General features: G+C 46.3%; 1 long non-coding RNA gene across 1 annotated transcript in view; it reads left to right on the top strand.

Moving 5' to 3' along the window:
* The first annotated feature begins 2,615 nt into the window (after window positions 1–2,615).
* Window positions 2,616–21,141, top strand: part of LOC135102083 (uncharacterized) — a 187,293-nt gene continuing 168,767 nt past the window's right edge. Inside the window, exon 1 of the long non-coding RNA XR_010269517.1 lies at window positions 2,616–3,975. This is a non-coding gene — a long non-coding RNA (uncharacterized LOC135102083). The remainder of the gene's footprint in view (window positions 3,976–21,141) is intronic.

Consider the following 21,141-nt stretch of genomic DNA (forward strand, 5'->3'; position numbering starts at 1 on the left):
CTCTCTCTCTCTCTCTCTCTCTCTCTCTCTCTCTCTCTCTCTCTCTCTCTCTTATAAATTATTACATCACAATGCAGAGAAACTTATCACTAACAAATAACAAATAAAACAGTTGTAAGAAAGTGCATTTTTTGTATCATTGGTAAAGCTGTTTATTACTTCACCAATTAATTTTATATATTTATGCAAATAGTACCGTATATCACACACACACACACACACACACACACACACACACACACACACACACACACACACACACACACACACACACACACACACACACACACAGGCACCATCACTACTACATTCCTAACAATTATCTGTTTTTCCCATTAACACCATTCACGACCGAACGTTCAATTTACATAATAGATCGGGCCTGTGATTGTGAAAAATTGTATATTCGTTGTGAAGCCCGTGTCGCGTGATGAAAAGGAGATTAATGCGTTGCTTTTTATGTTTTAGTAATGGAAGGTTCTTGTTTAATTGAGATATCAATTTAATATAATCTGAAATACGCAGCCGCCATTTTTTTTTTTTTTTTTTTTTGGACCACGCCGTTTATAAACAGGCTGGCGCTGACTGATGTTGTATGTGCGTGTTGGTATCTGTGTTTTAAAAATAAATAATAAGGGTAGAAAGACATTAATGAGCAGATTAATTAATATGGGAACATGTGCGTGCTACTTGTTAAAAAAGAGAAGTTATGACCTGCCTGCTCCTTCTTTCTGTCTTTTTATCCTTCCCCTTCTTCTTCTTCTTCTTCTTCTTCTTCTTCTTCTTCTTCTTCTTCTTCTTCTTCTTCTTCTTCTTCTTCTTCTTCTTCTTCTTCTTCTTCTTCTTCTTCTTCGTCGTCGTCGTCGTCGTCTTTTCTTTTTCTTAAACTTCTTTTTTTCTTCTTCTTCTTCTTCTTCTTCTTCTTCTTCTTCTTCTTCTTCTTCTTCTTCTTCTTCTTCTTCTTTTCTTTTCTTTTCTTTTCATTTACTTTTCTTCTTTTTCTTCCTCTTCTTCTTTTTCTTCTTCTTTTCTTTTCTTTCCTCTTACTTTTCTTTTTTTTCTTCCTTTTTTTCCTTTTCTTTTCTTTTCTCTTCTTCTTCTTCTTCTTCTTCTTCTTCTTCTTCTTCTTCTTCTTCTTCTTCTTCTTCCTCCTCCTCCTCCTCCTCCTCCTCCTCCTCCTCCTCCTCCTCCTCCTCCTCCTCCTCCTCCTCCTCCTCCTCCTTTACCTCAGTTCCTTCATCTTCCTTTTTCTACCTCAGTTCCTTCATCTTCCTTTTTCATATAAAAAAAACGAAGAAGGAATGACGGAAGAAAAGGAAGAGAACGCGCCATGGGTCTTTGAGAAGGAAGTAGAAGAGGAGGAGGAGGAGGAAAAGGAGGAGGAGGAAAAGGAGGAGGAGGAAAAGGAGGAGGAGGAGGAGGAGGAGGACAACCAGCTGCGAGTTTGGTACCAGCTGTCACTTGGCGGGCGGTGCAGGTGGTGGGCGGGAATCAGCTTCTTCATGCTAATTGCCTCCCAGGTGGACCTCCCTCACCTCTCCTGCTGCATGGGGGGAGGGAGTGAGGGATGGGGACGGGGCTTGACGCAGAGGTGGCCAAAGGTTGCTGGGTTGATGTGGGGGAGTGGGGGTATTGGTGAACTAGACGCAGTGGGGGACAGAAGGTCGGGAGTAAAAAGATTATTTGTATACTCATAAGAGGGTCCTATTTTGCATGTTTTGTTTATTTATTTATTTATTTATTTATTTATTTTATTTATTTATTTATTTATTTATTTTATTTTTTGTCGGGAGTGAGTGTATGGGTTCGCCTGGAGCTTGTGATTCTTTGGGGTGTTTGGTTTGGAAATTATTGTGATTCCCGGAAGATTTTTGACTGCAGTTTATGGTTCACGGAAGTGTTTTGTGTGGAACTTACTTTTCCTGGAAGGGTTTTTTGTCCAGAACTCGCAATTCTTAGAACATTTATGTCTGAACTCACGATTCTTGGACGAGTTTCATCTGGATCTCATAACTTTTGGAAGAATCTTTGTTTGCAACTCATAATTTAGAAAGTATTTTTGAACTAACGATTCCTTAAAGAGTTTTGTCTGGAATTAAAATTTCCTGGAAAGGTTATTGTTTTCATGTCACAGTTTTTTTTTCTGTAAACAAAGACTCTTGGAAAGGATAATATTTTGAGCTTTCTTTTCCTTTAAAACTTTTGTCTGGAACTTTGCTTTTTGGGAGCGTCTTTTAACACTTCATACTCTGGGAAAAGGCTGATGTGTGTGTGCCTGTATCCTCTCCTTGTTCGTCTCTGTGGGTGTATGCATCTCAGCTCCTCAAAGTCCTCCCCGCAGCACGGCACACGGGTAATGAGAGGGGCTGTCACCTTTAGTTGTGGTGACCATTTTTTATTCAATTCGACAGTGACGAGTTGCTTCCAAGGACGTGTTTCTGATTCCCTGGGGCGAGACATCACCTGTGGGGCCTCTGGGACCTGTGTACTGATATGCCCTCCATGGCCTGTGGGTGTATGGGAGAGAGAGAGAGAGAGAGAGAGAGAGAGAGAGAGAGAGAGAGAGAGAGAGAGAGAGAGAGAGAGAGAGAGAGAGAGAGAGAGAGAGAGAGAGAGTTGACGAATTAGTATTCCAGAACAATGCGCTGTTCATAAATTTTGGAGCAGGAACAGTAATTTAAGAGTTCTCTTGAAATTGACAAAAGTTTTCTGGTTCATTTTCATAAATTTCGAAGTGAATCGGATTATAGCTCTTTTTCATGCACTCCACCGTAAACATAAATCAACACACACACACCGGGTAGTGTAGTGGTTAGCTCGCTCGGGTCATAACCGAGACGGCCCGGGTTCGAGTCCCGGGCGCGGCGAGACAAATGGGCGGGCCTCTTTATGTGTAGCCCCTGTTCACCTAACAGCAAGTAGGTACGGGATGTAACGCGACTGGTTGTGGCCTCGCTGTCCCGGTGTGTGGTGTGTGAGTGGTCTCAGTCCTGCCCAAAGATCGGTCAGTACGAGCTGTGAGCTCTTTCCATAGGGGAACGGCTGGCTGTGTGACCACCAGGCGACCATAGGTGACTGACACGACACACACACACACACACACACACACACACACACACACACATTCACACACACACACACACACACGATCAGAACAAAAGTGCATAATTTAAAACGAACATCACTTTGACTTTTCCCCAGTAGGCACTCAGGAAGCTAACCATGTGCGCTATTACATCACCTTCCAGAGCCTCAAGACTCTAGCTACACCCACAACACTTAATCCCTTGCCCACCACAGCAGCACATACAATAGAGGCGCGGCCGAGCAGTTAGAAAGGAGGTGGAAGACTCATCTCCTAGACACCAGGTATAGTTTAGCAGGCCAGGTTGGGCGAGATTAGCAATAACAAAGGAGGACCCGAGCTACCACCCCCGCGGAGTCTGGCTGATGAAATAGTAAAGCAGTGGCCGCGGGAACACACCTGTAATTAAAACCAACACGGGAATGACGGTGCGGCAGGAGATACACACAGGCACTGGTAATGGCGGCGGTTTGTTAAAGTAATAGTTCTGCTCCTGACCTTATTCTTCTGTTAATGCAGGTGTTGTTAGTGCGATGATCCCTGTTAATTAGACCAGAGGGGACGTCCTTATGTCCAGATGGAGTAATTACAGGTCACAATGGTCTCCTCCGTCAATGTCCTGTGGGTTGTCACTGCTGCTGCAGAGTTACTGGCGTGGCAGTGAAAGTCGTGTGTCAAGTGTGGCTGGAATGCTTCCTTTGCTTCCTCATGGCACGCGGGGAAGTAAGTTTTGTTTGAAGAGTTTTCTTTGTTTCATCTTTCTGAGTCTTAGTACCTGTTGTCGTCACGTGCACTCACTCTCTTTCTCTCTCTCTACCCCCCGCAGGTGTGTGTCCCAGGTGTTCCATTGCTGCTCATTGAGAAGGTGAGGCTGAAGCTCCCTACTGCAGGTGAGGCCAGACTGCAAAGAAAAATTTATGCACAAATATGAACTCAAAACTCTTCCTTGTATATGTTTGGCGAGATGAAAGGTTTTTTTTTTTTTTCATGCCTTCCGGGAGACAACAGCTCAACAGCTGGACTGTTTGACTTGTATTAGTGTCGGGCCACAAAAGGTCAGTGCAGGATTGACTAATCTGCGTTCTGTTGTTAACACTCCGGGGGATTAGAAACGAGAATAGTGAAGCATTCCTTTTGGTCTGAGTGCAGCCTGCTGAAGAGGCGCCTTTTATGGATAGCCAGTCTCCTGTGCCTCTGCCACAAGGGCCGTGCAGCGCCATAATGGCAGCGGCGTCCACCTGCCTGTCCGGCCCAAGCATGAGGCCTCGTGGTGCTGCGCTGCCCTAATGACTCTCATGCTTCTTACTAGTGACCCATTTCCATGTAATTATGACAAGGGTAATTTCTTAAGCCAGCAGTAAAACTCTTCCTTGTTACTCAGTGTGTGCGGGTTGGGAAGCACGGCGGTGTAGTGGTGGTGGGCAATGAGAGGGGAAACTGACATTATGTATTCTGGGAAAGTAACTGGTTCCTTTGAAATATTAGGGAAAACTTGGCAGAATGGCTCTCGGGTTCTCTTTCGGCTTTTCCTTCTCGACACAATGTGGGACTGACGCCTATCTGTTGTTGGGTCGCCAGCCCGGTGCCCACTGGAGGGAAACAGCCAGGAAAGAAACACGTCCTGGACCTCGCCGCGACTCCCCCGAGGGAACCAAGGCAGGTGTGCTCGCTCATGGTTAGAAATAAGAATCTTGAATGTTGCCTGGAGGAGGAAAAAATTGTAAACTGTTAGTCCAGATGAAAGTATGTGAGAGAGAGAGAGAGAGAGAGAGAGAGAGAGAGAGAGAGAGAGAGAGAGAGAGAGAGAGAGAGAGAGAGAGAGAGAGAGAGAGAGAGAGAGAGAGAGAGAGAGAGAGAGAGAGAGAGAGAGAGAGAATGTTGGTTGGTGTGTATCCAATGGAGAACATCCCTCGTCGAAAACTGGAAACTGATATAGCTAATTTTTTTCCCGCACACTCATAACCTGTGGCATTAACATTCAGAAGTGGCGGCGCTGACGGCTAAGGTAACGCAGAGTTGGCTGGAGCACAGTAACATTTGTATCTGGCTATCACAAGTTCATTTACGCGCTGAACAAACACTGCGCTAGCCACATGAGGCGTCTAGACCCTTTAGGTAGCGAATTAAGCCCCACATAAGGTGTTTACGATGAAGCACGTGCAAGACTCATCAACGTTAGACCTCTCCTCTCTCCTCTCACCTCTCCTCCTCCTCCTATTCCCTCTCCCGTCCTCAGCAGATGCACGTTGAATGCCTAATCACTTCTCGCGTTATCTACAAACAGGATTCTGATTCTCAACGCCGACCACCAGGTTCTGAAATTTGATCCCGAGGGAGTCGCTTCTGAAGGCGATCCTGCAGAAAGAAGCGGGATTAAGAGGGGGAAGGCTAAGTGGGGGACGGATCATAAGGGGAAAAGTAGGGACGGGGAAAGTGGAAAGTGGTGGAAGGAAGTGAGGCGTAGGAAGCTGTTGAGATTGAATGGAAGGGAGGGGAGTTGAGGGAAGTGGAGTGTAGAGGAGGGAAATGGAGGTTGGTGAAGGGAAGGGAGTTTAGTAAGGGAAGGGCAGGATAGGGAAGGAAAGGGGAGAGTAGTGAAGGGAAGTGGGGGTAGTGGTGGGGGAAGTGGAGGATATTGGAGGAAAAGAGAGGTTAGTGGAGGCAAGGAGAGGTAAGTGAAGGGAAGGGGAGTTTAGTAAAGGAAGGGAAAGGGATTTTAGTGAATGGAAGAGGGAGGATAGTGAAAGGAAAGGGAGGGTAGGGAACGGAATGGGAGCTTTGTGAAGGAAAGGGGAATTCAGTAAAGGGAACGGAAGTTTAGTGAAGGGAAGGCAGGGAAGGGAAGAGTAGGTTAGTGAAGGGAAGGGGAGAATAGTGGAGGTTAGTGAAGGGAAGGGGAGGGAGATGAAGGGAAGGGGAGAGAAGTGAAGGGGAGGGGAGAGTAGGGAAGCGGGAGGGAGGGAAGTGAAGGGAAGGGGAGGGTAGTGAAGGGAAGGGGAGGGTAGTGAAGGGAAGAGGAGGCTAGTGAAGAGAAAGGGAAGGTAGAAGAAGGGAAAGGAAGGTAGTAGAGAACAAAGGAAGGGAGATGATAAGTGGTAAGATTGAAGGGAAGAGTAGAGAGTTACGGGAAAGGAAATAGTATTGGCGGAGAATATAGTGAAAAGGGGAACAGAGGAAGAAAGTCGTGGCATATTAATGGGAAGAAGGGGAAGTGGAGACAGTGGTGATAGAAGCAATGGAGGCGGCAAGATGCGATTGAAGGGAAAGGAAGAGTAGAGGAGTAAAGAATTATCAGATTGATTGGATAGTGATGGGAAGTAGAAATAATGAGGGAGGGATACCGGGAGAAATTGTGAGAAGCTGCAGTAGAGTGATGGGAAGGAAAGTGGCGAAGGGAAAGTGAAGAACGTTGTGAGAAGGGAGAGATGACTAGAGAGAAAGGGTTACAGAAGGTTGGAGTGGGAAACAAATAATGAATGAAGAAAAAGTGAAAATTGTAGATGTGCGGCGAAGTGATGAAAAGGAGAAGAAAGTGAAGACAGTGGTGAGTGTGAAAAGATGAGTAGAAGGAGTTACTGAAGAAGGTAGTGATAGGAAGTGTAAATAATGAAGAAAAAGTTATATTTGTAGTAGAGTAGTAGAAAGAAGAGGAAAATGGAGAGAGTAGTGAGAGTGGCGATGGGAGCAAAAAAGGAAAGAGGAAATACAGAGCACTTGCTTACTTTCTTTTTTGATACCTCAAGAGGAAAATGATAAGAGTGAAAATAGAAAAAAACAAAGCTTGCTAGATTTTTCTTATGACACCTCGAGTGAAGTGATGAGAGTGGAAGGAAAAGAAAAGAGAACACACTGAAGACTTGCTGACATTCCTTCTTTTTCTTATGACGCCTCAAAATGAAAAAAAAAAAAAAATCTGAGCTAAACCCTCGAGTACCAAAACCTCACCATTCATTCTTGCCTTAACATTCACCCGTAAGGAAAACAAACCACTCTACCTTCACTGCCACCTTGGGATAATGTCCTGGTGGGGGCGGGAGGGGGAAAGGGGTTCAGAGAAGGGACGTCCCCTGCTTTATGTATGGGAACCCCGTCCGTGGGTCCCGTTAGGAAACTCGGCTTCGTCCTTTCCTGGTTGTGACGTGTACACTGACTGGCTGGAGACGTGTTGATTAAGTGATGGAAAAAAATTGATTGGTACTTTCAGTGACTTGGTGTCTGGTCTCCTTATTATAGTCTCTAGTGGGAGTTATTATGGGTTTCCTAAGGTGTTTTCATGATTCCACTGATAGTTTGACAAGGATTCAGCATCACCAATAAGGAAACACTTACGAGTATGAGAAGGTGGCTAATGATCTCTGTACAGCATTTTTGGTGTCTTATCTACTTACAGTTTTAGTAGAAGTTAGTAAGTGTTTCCATGGTTCTTGTGGTATTTTAACAAGGAATCTGCATCACCAGTAAGGAAAACATCAAAAAATACCATGAAAAGCTGGCTAATGATCTCCTTAGCCTTTTAAGAAATCGTCCCTGTGAGATAACATATTACAAACAGGCTTTAGTAGAAATTATTAGGGGTTTTCAAGTGTGATTCCCTGATTCCAGTGATAAACAAGTATTCATTATCACCAATAAGAAAAACACCCATGAGAAGCTGGCTAATGATCTCCGTAGCCTTTTAAGAAGTCGTCCCAGCGAGAGAACATATGGTGGCGCGGTGACATGTGCAGGGTCGAGGGAAGCACGTCGCCGCGTCCTGCACAGCTATCACTCAGTCAGGTCAGGATCACTTGTTTGCGCCTCCAATTAGCGGGGAGTGCAAGGAAGGTCAAGGCACGGCAGACAACACAGACGATGGTTTCCGTACTAAGCGACCCTGTGCTTCACCTTCGCCAGGAAAACAAAAAAAGAAAACAAACATTCACATGCATGTTCTTTGTAGGCAGCTCCGTTTTCTTCACTTGCTCAAGACCACGGGAAAGAAAAAAAGAAACTCATACAAAGCCCAGTGTCATGAATTAACGTACACGAATCAGATTTCCTCGGCGTCAGCGTGGAAGGATGCAGCACGCGCGAGAACCAGCAGGAGAGGAGCAGCCCTAACGACGCATCCTGCTTACACATGCACTCCCTGTCTCCGCCCTGACAAAGATTAAGTCTGGACAGAACAAGAATGAAAAGAAGATAGGAGCACTTTACTCTAAGGTGGAGAAGGAAGTAGAAAAGAGAGAAAAAAAAAGAGGGAGGGAGAAGACAAGGGAGGAGAGGGGAGGTGTCGTTGTGTGTGGGAAGGATGTTTGTCACCCACCTCGCCCTCCTCACCCTCCTATCTCTCTCTCTCTCTCTCTCTCTCTCTCTCTCTCTCTCTCTCTCTCTCTCTCTCTCTCTCTCTCTCTCTCTCTCTCTCTCTCTCTCTCTCTCTCTCTCTCTCTCTCTCTCTCTCTCTCTCTCTCTCTCTCTCTCAAAGCACCGGGTGACCTCGCCTCGCCAAATCACTGTCTGCTGGAATCCTGATCCTGGACACCGGCAGAGAGCCACTAGCCACCCCTAGCCTCCGGGAGACCTTGTGCGCGTCAAATTAAGTACTGAAGGAGGCTGCTGAAGGAGGGAGGGTGGGGGAGAGATGGAGGAACGGGGTTTATGCTAACAGTCATATCAACAATACTTTTATCTATGACATTTATCTTCCTTTGTGTGTTTGTTGTTAGGTTTTGTCTTGTTTTGATTATTTTGCAATCTTAGGTGTGTGTGTGTGTGTATGTGTGTGTGTGTGTGTGATTTGTGCAAGAGAGGAGGAACCCACACCTTTATCATTGCCCAAGGCTGTGTGGAGGAGGAGAAGAGGGAGGAGGAAGATGGAGGAAGCAACAACAGAAGGGAGGTGGAGGAAGAGGAGGAGGAGGAGGAAGAAAAACAGGAGGGGGAGGGGGAAGGAGTAATGGGGGGAAGTTTGGCGTCATCTCTTTTTACCGTGCCGTAGTCGTGTTGTGATTGGTCCCTGGCGGAATAAGGGTTCTGATTTTGCAGCCTCGTAATTGGCTACGAGAGAGAGAGAGAGAGAGAGAGAGAGAGAGAGAGAGAGAGAGAGAGAGAGAGAGAGAGAGAGAGAGAGAGAGAGAGAGAGAGACTACAAACGACACAGACTCGAATGAAAGGAAACAATAATAATTAAGTGTAAAAACAAAACAAACAAGGATAGAAGAAGGAAGAGAAGAAAGGAGATGAAGGAAATAAACTAGGGAAAAGAAGAAAAAAGGAAGGTAGGAAGGGAAGGAAAGAAATGAGAGAGAGGAGGAGGAACAGGAGAAAGGAAGGGAATGAAGGAAAGAAATAAGAGAGGGGAGGAGGAAAGGGAGACGAGAAAGACGAGGTGGAGGAGGAAGAATAGGAGACGGAGACAAGGAGAAGGAGGGGGGAAGGGGATGAGAAGATAATATCGGGCTGTGATTGGTGGGCGCGGCGACCAATAGGAGGACGAGGAAGTGAGGGAACGTGCATCGTGGTGGTGATCAAGCAGCTTCCGGACGCCCTTCCCTTCCACCTCCCCATTCCTCCCCCTTCACACTCCCTTCCATTTCCATCCTTTACTCCTCCCTTCTGTTCTTCCCTATACTTCATTTCTTTTTATCATCCCCGAATCTTTCCCCTTTTCACTCCCATATCTCTTTTCTGTTTCTCCCTTCTCCTATTTCATCCCCTTCAATTTCTCTTCTTAACTCCTTCCCTCTCCTTTGCCCTGTACGTTACTTTTCCCTTCTCCTCTTCCCCATACTTTATTTCTTTCTATCCTTCCCCATTCCTCCCCCTTTCTATTCCTTTCCATTTCCCTTCTTTATTTCTCCCATCTACTCTTCTTCCTTTTCATCCTCCTCCATTTCTCTTATTTACTCATTCCTTCATCTTTTGCCTGTACCTTATTTCTGCTTTCTCCTCTTTTCCATAATTTGGTTCATATTTCTTGCTATTTTTTTTTTCTTTTAAAATTCCACATCTATTTGTATTCATTTATTAAGAAACTACATTTTTCTTTCTTTTTTTTTTTTTAACTTTTTCCCGCGTTCTCTTCCTTTCATCCTAAATCCGTGTGACTTTTCTCCTCTACCCTTTCTTTTATTTTCCTTTTTCTTTTCTTCTTCCCTTTATATTGTTATGTTGAGAGTTTAGTTAATATTAAATACCTCATCCTTCTTTTCGTCTCTTCCCTTTATTGAGAATCTATTTTTTTTCTTTTCTTTCCTTTCTTTCATCTCTCCTTTCTTCTTCTTCCTCTTATCCGCTGTTTCCCATTACCTAAAATAGTTTCCCTTTTATGTTTTACATTTTCTTTTGTTCTTTTTTGTTAATTTGTTGCGAATTGCTCCTTTTCATTTTTGCTTCAGATTCATCCAACTTTCCTTTCACTTCCCTCACTTGCCTCTTATTCCTGTATTACTTGTTATGTATTTCTCTTTCCTCCTTCTCTTCTTAAAAACCCTCTTCTCCTTAATTCTCCTTACCTAATTCCTTACCTGGTTCCTCCTCCCCCATTTCCTTTCGCTGAGATTTCACTCCCTTCCCTCCCCCATTCCTCGAGGTCGTAACTCGTCCCCACCCTTCCCTCCATCCCTCCCTCACTCGTTGGCGGGAACCCCATCCCCTCCCCCTCTAATGTTGCTTAAGACCTCCCCACCTCGTCCGCCACCACCAAGTACCTCCTTCACTCCGTCCTTCTCTGTCGCCAAGAAACTAACTTCTCTTCTTCCTTTCTCATTTACGAGTAAATCCACTCTTCCTTCACACCATTCGTTAATTCTTCCTCTTCTCTTCCTCTTCCCTGTCTGCGAGGCGATTCACTACTTTATTTTTTTGTTTTAGAACCACCTCCCTCCTCCCCCTGCAGGCTAGACTCCCCATCATCCCTTGAGCTTAGCCCCGTCAGGAGGAGGCCGCCCCGAGCAATATCATCAGGAGACAGAGAGTGGACGGAAGAGAACGTCAGAGGGAGTGGTGGAGAGGAGATAGTGGAGGACGTGGTGCGGGAAGAAGGGGAGTTGTGTGGTGGGTGAATGGTAGGGGGAGGGGTGTTCAGAGTAAATCCAAAAGCGTTGGTCAGTAGAATGGACAGCCGCACGCCCCAGGCTCGTCTGGAGGACACGTGCTGCTCCCCAGTTGCCACGTGCTGTGATGCTGTTGTCTCCCCTCTCCCCTACTCCTCCCCCGACCCCCAGCTCCCCTGCTCCGCCCCCTTCCCTGCACCTCACAAGGCTACGGGGAGAGAACGGACTCAGAATAGGGCCGTGTATGGGGCGGGGGTCGAGGGTTTGGGTGATGGAGGTGGGGGGTGATGGAGGAGTGGCACAAAGGCTGTACTGGGGGGGTGCAAGGGGCAAGGGAGTGAGGTGGGGGTGGGGGGTGAGGTTGCCCCGGCCGTGCCCTGCGCCTGCCAGATGACGACCCCTGCCCCACCGCCCGCCAGACCTGACTCCTCCTCCTCCTCCTCCTCCTCCTCCTCCTCCTCCTCCTCCTCCTCCTCCTCCTCCTCCTCCTCCTCCTCCTCCCTTCTTCTTCCTCTCTCTCCTTCTCCTTCACCTCCAGCATTTCCTGTCTGCTGCTTCCCCGTCTGATTTTTATAGTTCGCTTGTATGATTTCTCCCTCTTTTCTCTTTCTGTTTCTTTTCCTTCTCTTTCCATTGTGGTGCTCGTGTTCGGTGCTTGTGTCTCGGTGATGGTGGTGGTGGTGGTGCTTGATCGCCGCTGGTCACACAGTTGCATTACCTTCCTGCTTGCCTGCCACATCATCTCACCCCGACCCTTCCTGCTGCTTGCGTTAACCTCGCCCGCCGCCATTACCACCGTACCCGCTTACTACTACTACTACTACTTACTCTTAACCACGTTCACTGTGATTTGTAGCACTAATCGCCGTCTCTGCCTCTCCTGCTGCTATTACTACTGCTCCCATTCTTGTTACTGCCAGTACTGTTGTTACTGATGGCATTGTGGCTATAAGAAATGTTGTTACTGTTACTGCTGTTGTTGTTTTTGTTGCAGGTATTTGTTTTTGTTGTTTATGGTGATGGTGAGTGTAGTAGTGCAAGTTGTGGAGGTAGTAGTAGTAGTAGTAGTAGTAGTAGTAGTAGTAGTAGTAGTAGTAGTAGTAGTAGTAGTAGTAGTTGTTGTTGTTGTTGTTGTTGTTGTTGTTGTTGTTGTTGTTGTTGTTGTTGTCATTACTGATGATCTTTTTAATCTTTTCTTTTTCCTCTTCCTCTTTCTACTACTACTACTACTACTACTACTACTACTACTACTACTACTACTACTACTACTACTACTACTACTACTACTCCCACCACCACCGCCACCACCATCACCACCACCACCACCACAGGACCATAATGAGGGCCACCACAACACCTGGGCGCCCCTCCCCTGCCGCTACCTGGCTGGTCTTCCTGCTACCTGCCCTCACCTGCTGCTTCCTACCCATGCCGTTCCGCTACCTGGGTCTCCTGCCGCCTTGCCTCCTTCCTACCTGTCACCATTCGTTTGTTCCTTCCCTCTACATGAATCAGTGCATACTTACCCTTACCTTATCATCTATGGGTCATCTCTTCTCTTTGTTTTATTCTCTTTGATTCCTTGTTTTCTTCTTTTTCCTCCTCCTCCTTCTTGTCTTTCTTTTCTTTTTACTTCATTTCCTTCTCTTTTCTTTCCCTGAATTTCCTTTTTTTCACCGTCTTCTTAATTCCTTTTCGTGTTTGCTTCTTCTCTTATCTGATTCTGTATTTAACTCCTCCTCCTCTTTCTTCTCCTCCTTCTCCTTCTCCTTCTCTTTTTCCTTATTTTTCTTTTTCTCCTCCATTTCTTTACGTTTTCCTTTTCTCTATTTCTTGATTTTCTCCTTTCCCTTTTTAATATTTTTTTCCGTTTCTTTCTCATCCACTGTTTCAGATGATTTATTTTTATTTAGATATGACACAGTTTTAAAAGAGGTAATAGATATTTTGTTCTTCCATTGTGTTCTTTTGTTTTCTGCTCTCTCTCTCTCTCTCTCTCTCTCTCTCTCTCTCTCTCTCTCTCTCTCTCTCTCTCTCTCTCTCTCTCTCTCTCTCTCTCTCTCTCTCTCTCTCTCTCTCTCTCTCTCTCTCTCGTTGATCCCGCTGCTTCCCTCCTCCATCCACCACCTCCCTGAGACGCACCACCCTTCGTGCCCCTCCGCCACAATCACTGCCAAACAGATACTAAGACAACAACGTAGTTTTCCACAAACACTGAGTTTCGTTGTGTTTTGTGGCCGAATAAGAAAACAATTCAACAAGAAATATCGGCAGTTATCTCTCCTTTTGTGGGTCTTGTTTGGCTTTCAGCTATCAAGTGTGTTTGCTGTCCAGACTCCCTTACGACGCTCTTCTCTTGTTTTTGTCTCTTGCTCCGCCACTTCACTCACCATCTGCATCGGCATGACTCGTGCTGTCACTGTTCCCGCTACTACTACCTCCTTCAAGACTATTCACGTTACCTTCACTTCGTCCTCCACTACTGTTACTGTCAATCTTCAGTCACAATGCTCCTTTTCTTGTTTTCTTTCTATCCATGTCACAATATTTCCAGTGGTATTGCAGTCTCTGTTAGCTGTACCACCTCCTTCATCTCTATCACTCTTATCTTTGCTGCTTCCTTCACCACTACCACTGCTGCTCCTTACTCACAATCTTATCTTGTTTTGTCTCTTACTTAGTCACTTCATTTACTGTTTACAGTGCTGCTATAGTCACTGTTATATCTACCACGTGTCCTCCAGCACCATCACCGTTATCTCTAGTATACCTCCTCCACTGTCACTGTCACTCCTCTCAATATGCACTCTTGTTTTCTTTCCTAATGAGTCATTTCTTTCACTGTTTGTCCTGTTCAGTCACTTCTACATCTACAATTTTCTCCATCACTATCACTATTATCTGGACTATCTCTCCCAGTGTCAGTGTTACTCTTCATTCACTTCTCTTGTTTTCTCCCCTTCCGAACCACCTAATTAATCACTGACATTACCGTTACTATCACTGTTATATTTACTATTTCCTCCATCACCATCACTGTTATCTATACTGTCTCCTTCACTATCACTCTTACTTTTGACAATGTTCTCCTCTTGTTGAACCACCTAATTAATCATTCACTGGTCTTGCTATTACCATCACTGCTACGTCACTGTTACATCCACTACCTCCCCCACCACCATTACTCCTCACTCACAATGTTCTCTTGTTCTCTCTCCAACTGAACCAACTAATTAATCATTGGTCGTGCTATTACTATCACTGTTACATCATTGTTATCCTCACCACCTCCCCCACCATTATCACTGTCACTGCCGCCGCCCCTCTGCTTCTTTACACTTCACTGCTCCCTGGTGCTCATCCTCTCAGACAGCCTCAAGAACATCAAACTCATTATGTTCTGGTTCTTTTAATTAAACGTGTATACGAGTATCTGTGGACCGCATGAAGTGACCACCACCACCACCACCACCACCACCACCACCACCAAAATAGCACCCGAGGTTAGACATGACAACGAGAACAGAAATTAAGGAAGAATTGAGAGAGAGAGAGAGAGAGAGAGAGAGAGAGAGAGAGAGAGAGAGAGAGAGAGAGAGAGAGAGAGAGAGAGAGAGAGAGAGAGAGAGAGAGAGAGAGAGAGAGAGAGAGAGAGAGAGAGACACTTGCAATGATAATAACAGTCACCATCTAATCTCCACATTTTAGAGAGAGGAGAAAAAAAATCAAAGTCCAGGACACTAAAAAAAAAAAAAAAAATACTTCAGGCAGACAGCAGTGATCCCAGAACCTTTAATTAATAAGTAGTCGCGTTATAAACACTTACTAGATGAAAACTGGGTTTGGGAGTACTTGTTCAGGAATGAGTAGGGAGGACAGGAGTAGGCAGGGTAGTAGCTGGTTGCTCAGGGAGGTTAGGGAGGATGGGGAGACAACGAGATGGGAGACAGAAGGAGGAGAAGTGGAGGGAGAGGAAGCAGGGAGGTACGTGGCTTAATTGGGAAGAGGGAGGAAGCAGGCTCGTGTGATGGGTGATGGAGGAGGAAGCTGAGGGAGGGTGTGGAGCATAAGAGGAGGAGGAGGAAGAAGAGGAGGGAGGGGTGAGGAAGTATAATCGTGTGTAACCTTGAGATTTGCGCCTGAATCTTTGTATGTATGCTCCACCTGACGGGCTTAGCTGCTTAATGGATGGCCCGCCGCTGTGGTGAGGTCCTGCTGGCGAAAATGCTCTCAGTGTTTCTAATGGTGGGGGTGATGTAGTAGTAGTTGTTATGGTAGTAGTAGTAGTAGTAGTAGTAGTAGTAGTAGTAGTAGTAGTAGTTCTTGTTTTAGAAGTTAGCGGTGGTGGTAGTAGTAGTACTAGTTATAGTAGTAGTAGCAGTAGTAGTGGTCGTGGATATACCTTGTAGTGGTAGAGGCAGTTTGGGTACAAGTTGTGAGAGAGTTACTGAAGATTTTTGATAGTGATTGCAGTGAAAATATTGGTTACGGTGGCGATAGTAGCAGCAAGAGCACCAGTAGCAGTAGCAGTAGTAGTAGTGGTAGTAGTAGTGGTGGTGGTGGTGGTGGTGGTGGTGATCTACAGTCCATTAGCGTCTCATCACCGCAACACAAATGGGAAATGGAAGAACAAGCTGCGGATAAGACTTACGTACATATGAAGGAGACAAAAAAAAAAAAAAAGTCACCTCGTTCTTACCTTTATGTGCCTGGAGGCGCCTATAGCTTACCCTGCATAGGTCCACCTTACCTGCCTGCCTCTTGGTTACCTGGCCGGCCTACCTGTACCTGTACCTCATCACCTGTGTCCCTGTTTTTTTGTCACTGTGTCTCTATATGTTTTTTTCTTTGCTCTCTCTCTCTCTCTCTCTCTCTCTCTCTCTCTCTCTCTCTCTCTCTCTCTCTCTCTCTCTCTCTCTCTCTCTCTCTCTCTCTCTCTCTCTCTCTCTCTCTCTCTCTCTCTCTCCTGTATTACATATGATTATTTCTTCGCTTCTCTGCTTATGCTGTGATAGAATGAAGAAGAGTAGAAGGAAAGATGGAGGAGGAGGAGGAGGAGGAGGAGGAGGAGGAAAGGAATATGAAGGAGCTGGAGGAGTATGGAGAAGAGGAATAGTGGAAAGAAAGGAAGATAAAGGAGGAGAAGGAGGAAGAGTAGAAATAAAGAAAAAAAATATGGAGGAAGAGGAGGAGGAGGAAGAGGTGTATGAGGAGAATCACTATAAAGATTAGGCTCCATCAGGGCAGGTGAAGGACGGGGGAGAGGTGGGGGGGGGGCAAGTTGGATAGGCCAGGCAGGTTACCTTCTGAGATTTTTCATATAATATTGGTGATGATGTTGATGGTGACAGTGATGGTGGACAGCTCTCTCTCTCTCTCTCTCTCTCTCTCTCTCTCTCTCTCTCTCTCTCTCTCTCTCTCTCTCTCTCTCTCTCTCTCTCTCTCTCTCTCTCTCTCTCTCTCTCTCTCTCTCTCTCTCTCTCTCAGTAAAATTAAAAAGGTTTGCTACTTGTTTTTCCTTTATGTTTCTTTGTGAACCTCCTCCTCCTCCTCCTCCTCCTCCTCCTCTTTATTCATGTCCTTCAGCATCTTTCATCTTCTCCTTTATCATATTGTCTTTACGTCATATATTTATATCTGCTTGTATTTACATGGTGTTACTTATCGTTTTGAAGTCAATGTGTTCCTTTTATGATACACTGCATCACCTTCAGTTTATCGATATCTTATTAGCTTTTGGCAATGGGATGAGAATTATTTTTATAAACTTGTCTAATAATAGTGTGTTGTATTGTTCCTCATCGTTGACTGACTGAAGGTGCAATCCAGGTTACCATTCTCTGTGGCTGTTACACGATCCCCTCCTCCGTTTTCTATGCGTGTGGCACATTAGGCGCTCCGTTTTCTGCGCGGGGTATTAAATCTCTGTCCGCAAAACAGGTTAAGTGAGCCACATTGTCTCCCAGTGACCAGCTGTTCCCGCCCGCCGCCCGCTGCTGCCTCCCCCTCCACTCCCACTCCTCGCTCCCTCCTGCCTCTCTTCCTACCTCCCCTCCGGCTCTTGTCTCACTCTCAGCCTCACCCTTCACCCCAGCCCTGCCTCCTCGCCTCACCCTTCACCTTAGCTAAGCCTTACTCCTCACCTCTCATACCTTTCATCTTGTCCTCTCTATTCTTCACCCTAGTCCTGCTTACCCATTCATGGCTTGCCACTTGACTGCTTTACGCTTCATCTCAGGCTTGCTTTTTTGCCTTACAGAAATTCAGATCTTCATAACTGCTTTCTACTTCATTGTTATTGCTGAAGCACCTCACTTCGGTACTTCTTATTTTCGTGTGTGCCTTGTCTTCGTTCCTTCATGGTGTGTACAAGGAGGTTCATGATGTTCCTTCATTTGCAGAGGTCTTAGGTGCACATGACACAGGCTAGCGACCACCCAGCGCCGAGTAGCAGACACCGCAGCGATTTACCGGACAGAAACATCAGACCGAGACCAAAAGTTACCAAAGCAAATGTGTGGGAGCTTGTTATGCGAATTCCAAGTGGAGTGATGAGTCAAGGATTTCAACCTATCAGCGTTATTGGAAGGCAGGAGTGTCTGAACGCGGCTAATCAGTACGAGGGACAATGCGCTTGTAAGACACGGCCTGGCTGCGTCTCATTAGGGTCGGATTACGTAATTAGCTGCCCACCTGAATACGATACAGTGGCGCTGCGCTCATTAGGGGAGTGCAAAGTGCGCGGCATTAGAATGTCTTGCAACAATGAGTTCTGAACTTTAGAGAGGTATGAAGACGTCAGCTGCAGCAGCGTGGCGGTGTGTGTGGCGGTGTGTGTGTTCACCTTAGACTTGAAACTTTCATGGATCGTTTCATTTCTTGGATTGAAGTCTGATTTGAACCTAGCTTATTAACAGATGTTCCCTAATTTTGCGTTATAGGGACACTGGTTCACGGAGCTTTCCGGGAGAGAAAGTTACTCTTTTGTCTGTCTCTGCGATGTTGTAGCAGTTGCGCGGAGTCCCGCCTTCAAAATCCTCCCAAACGGGAGCCTCCAGCGCCTCGTGCAGGGTTCAAGTACTCTCTCAGGAATGTAATTTAATATTTAGGACAAATTAATCAGGCTCGACTCACGACCAGGAGAACCTGCCGCTACTGAGAGTTGAGCACGTCCAAGAGCCGAAATGGCAGGGAGTTGGCCAGCCATGAGGAGGGTCCTGCTGCTGCTGTTACTGTTGTTGTTGCTGCTCCTGCTATTATAGGAAAGTGGGATGCTGAAGTGTTGCCAGGCCAGGGTCAGGAGCCGGGGCGAAGACAAGAGGGAGAAGGATCGTGAAATCAGAAATGTTTGATGTCGAAAAGGGGTTGATGGAGAAAGTGGTTTTGTGTTCTCCGCTGAGAGGGGACGAGGGCGGGACGTGCAGACTAGAAGCAGCGGTGGAGTGACAACAATTTCTTTTGTATGAAGAGCTGCCAGAGCGTCAGCTGGGCTGAGAGGAAACCTTCTCAGGTGTTTGGCGGGGAGGGCAGTGATCAGTTTACCTGGCGCCGTCAGGCAGCCTCCACACCTGTAACACTAGAGGTCAGCAGCAGGGCAGGGAGCGGGGAAGGGCGGGGGTACTTTGTGGTAGAAGAGTTTGTCATTCTTGAGCGGTTAGTCGTCTGTTGTGGCGAAGGGGAACACATTAGCGGGAGGGAGAGGAGGAGCAGAGAGGGAAGGAGAGGGAAGAGTGGAGGATGAGAGGCAGAGTGAGGAGGAAGCAGGAGGGCGGCGTGGTGGTGGCAGAGGGGAGGGAGGGGCGTGACGCTGGGAGACAGTGACCCAGGAGGTAATTAGAGCCCGGCTGTGCTTGTGGAACGGCGGAGAGCTGACCGTGGAGATGGTATCGCGGCGCCCTCACCCGAGACACCACGACACCCAACACACCCACACCACCACCCACACCTCAGCCGCCCCACCATCACCCACACCTTCACCCTCATCTGCATCTCCGCCCCCCAACCCACCTCTCTCTCTCTCTCTCTCTCTCTCTCTCTCTCTCTCTCTCTCTCTCTCTCTCTCTCTCTCTCTCTCTCTCTCTCTCTCTCTCTCTCTCTCTCTCTCTCTCTCTCACCTGCATTCACGCTGACCCCACTGATTAAAAGTCACCTGTTGGGAACTACACCTGGTGACGAGGTGGTCGAGGACGTGCAGGGAATGGGAAGGAACACCTGATGCTTGGAAAGAAATATTGTGTGACAGGACGAGGAGAGGACGACGCATATTGATGATTTCGATAACGATGGTGATGATAGTAATGATGGTGATAGTGGTGAAGGTGGTAGTAGTAACGGTGATAGTATTAAGGCAAGAGGAGAAGGGAATAAATATGATGCAGTTAAGTGGTATTATTATTCACGCATCATTTGCTTTCGTAGTAGTGTGTTTGTGTATGTAAGTGCGTGTGTACGTGCTCATGTTGACATTGGCAGAGGCAGGCCAGGAATCCTTCACCGCCCAGACATACAATGCTTATGAGGCCGTCCAAGCAGCGGGAGAATGCCATGCACGTTGTCGCCGCTGTCAGGCTGCAGTCGGCGCCGAGACACATTAGGAGCTCGTAAAAGCACAAGATGGGTCGTGAAAAGCATCCCTTGTACGTGCTTACCTAGGAAGACTTGATACCGAAGGAATCTGCAAGAGTATTGTTTTCCTTTCTTTTTTTTTTCTTTGTGTAAATAGGGATCTGGTCAAGGGCAACAAAAGATAGTAAAAAGTCTTTTAAAGAAGTCTACTTGAAGACGCCAGTCCCAGAAGATAATGGTTAAAAAGAATATTCAGAATTACGAGAAGTGTCTTGAAAATATTGTTGGAGAGAGAGAGAGAGAGAGAGAGAGAGAGAGAGAGAGAGAGAGAGAGAGAGAGAGAGAGAGAGAGAGAGAGAGAGAGAGAGAGAGAGAGAGAGAGAGAGAGAGGAAAGATGAAAGAGAACGATGAAAGATGCATGGGCAAGACTATGAACTGCATATAAACTCGGGTCGCACAAGTCACAGGGGCGTCTAATCGAATCCCAGAGAAGGCGAAGGGTTTATCTGACGGCAGGTGAATGAGGGACGTGTGGGTCCTTTCTCACGTCCACCCCTTCCCCTTCCTCCCTCCACCCCTTCCTTCCTTGTCGAGATTTAGACGCCCTCATAAATACTCACAGGTGGAGGCGCCAGGTATTACAAGAGGCATAGAGACGGCAGATACTCCTGTGTTTGACGAAGGTGGAATGTGCCTCGTCTGGTGCGGGAGGAGACTGAGGGAGGAGGGGGCGATGTGTGGGGCGACGTGGAAGGGACGTGGGGCTTTGGGTGGGGTGGGGGATATTGAGGTGGCGCTGGGGTGTGGGGAGGTGATGGGGATGGGGGTTGGAGGATTGAGGGGCGTGTTCGGGAGTGACGCGTAATGGTTGCTGCCTCCAGGTGAGAGAGAGAGAGAGAGAGAGAGAGAGAGAGAGAGAGAGAGAGAGAGAGAGAGAGAGAGAGAGAGAGAGAGAGAGAGATTGTTATTAGAGTTTTTTGTTATGGTTGTACTACGATGACTACCTATACCACCACCACCACCATCACCACCACCACCATCACCACACACAGCCCCGTCGCTCCTTGCAGATAGGGAAGGCAAAATAAACAATTAGAACAAGGAAAAAATGGAAATGAATACTAACTCGTGGGCCACTGTTTATTTTTAGTGCAGATTTTAATGCCTCGCTTTTAATTCACGTTCAGTTTCATTAGTTTTTTTTTTTTCTTTCCAGTTCTTTTTTTTTGTATTCATAATTTCTTGACTCCTGAATCTTATATTTTAATATACAATTTTTATAATACACCTCACTTGTGTTCAGTTTGAAACTATACTTAAAAAAAAACAAAAAAACATGCATTTGTAACTAACCTGGAGAAATTATATATATTTCGTGAATGTGCAACTAAACTGGACAAAATACTCCTCAAGTATTTGTATTAAATTTGCAACTAAGCTTGAAAAAGACATGAATT

The sequence above is a fragment of the Scylla paramamosain genome, chromosome 7 (genome assembly GCF_035594125.1).
Source record: "Scylla paramamosain isolate STU-SP2022 chromosome 7, ASM3559412v1, whole genome shotgun sequence".
NCBI classification, from domain to species: domain Eukaryota; kingdom Metazoa; phylum Arthropoda; class Malacostraca; order Decapoda; family Portunidae; genus Scylla; species Scylla paramamosain.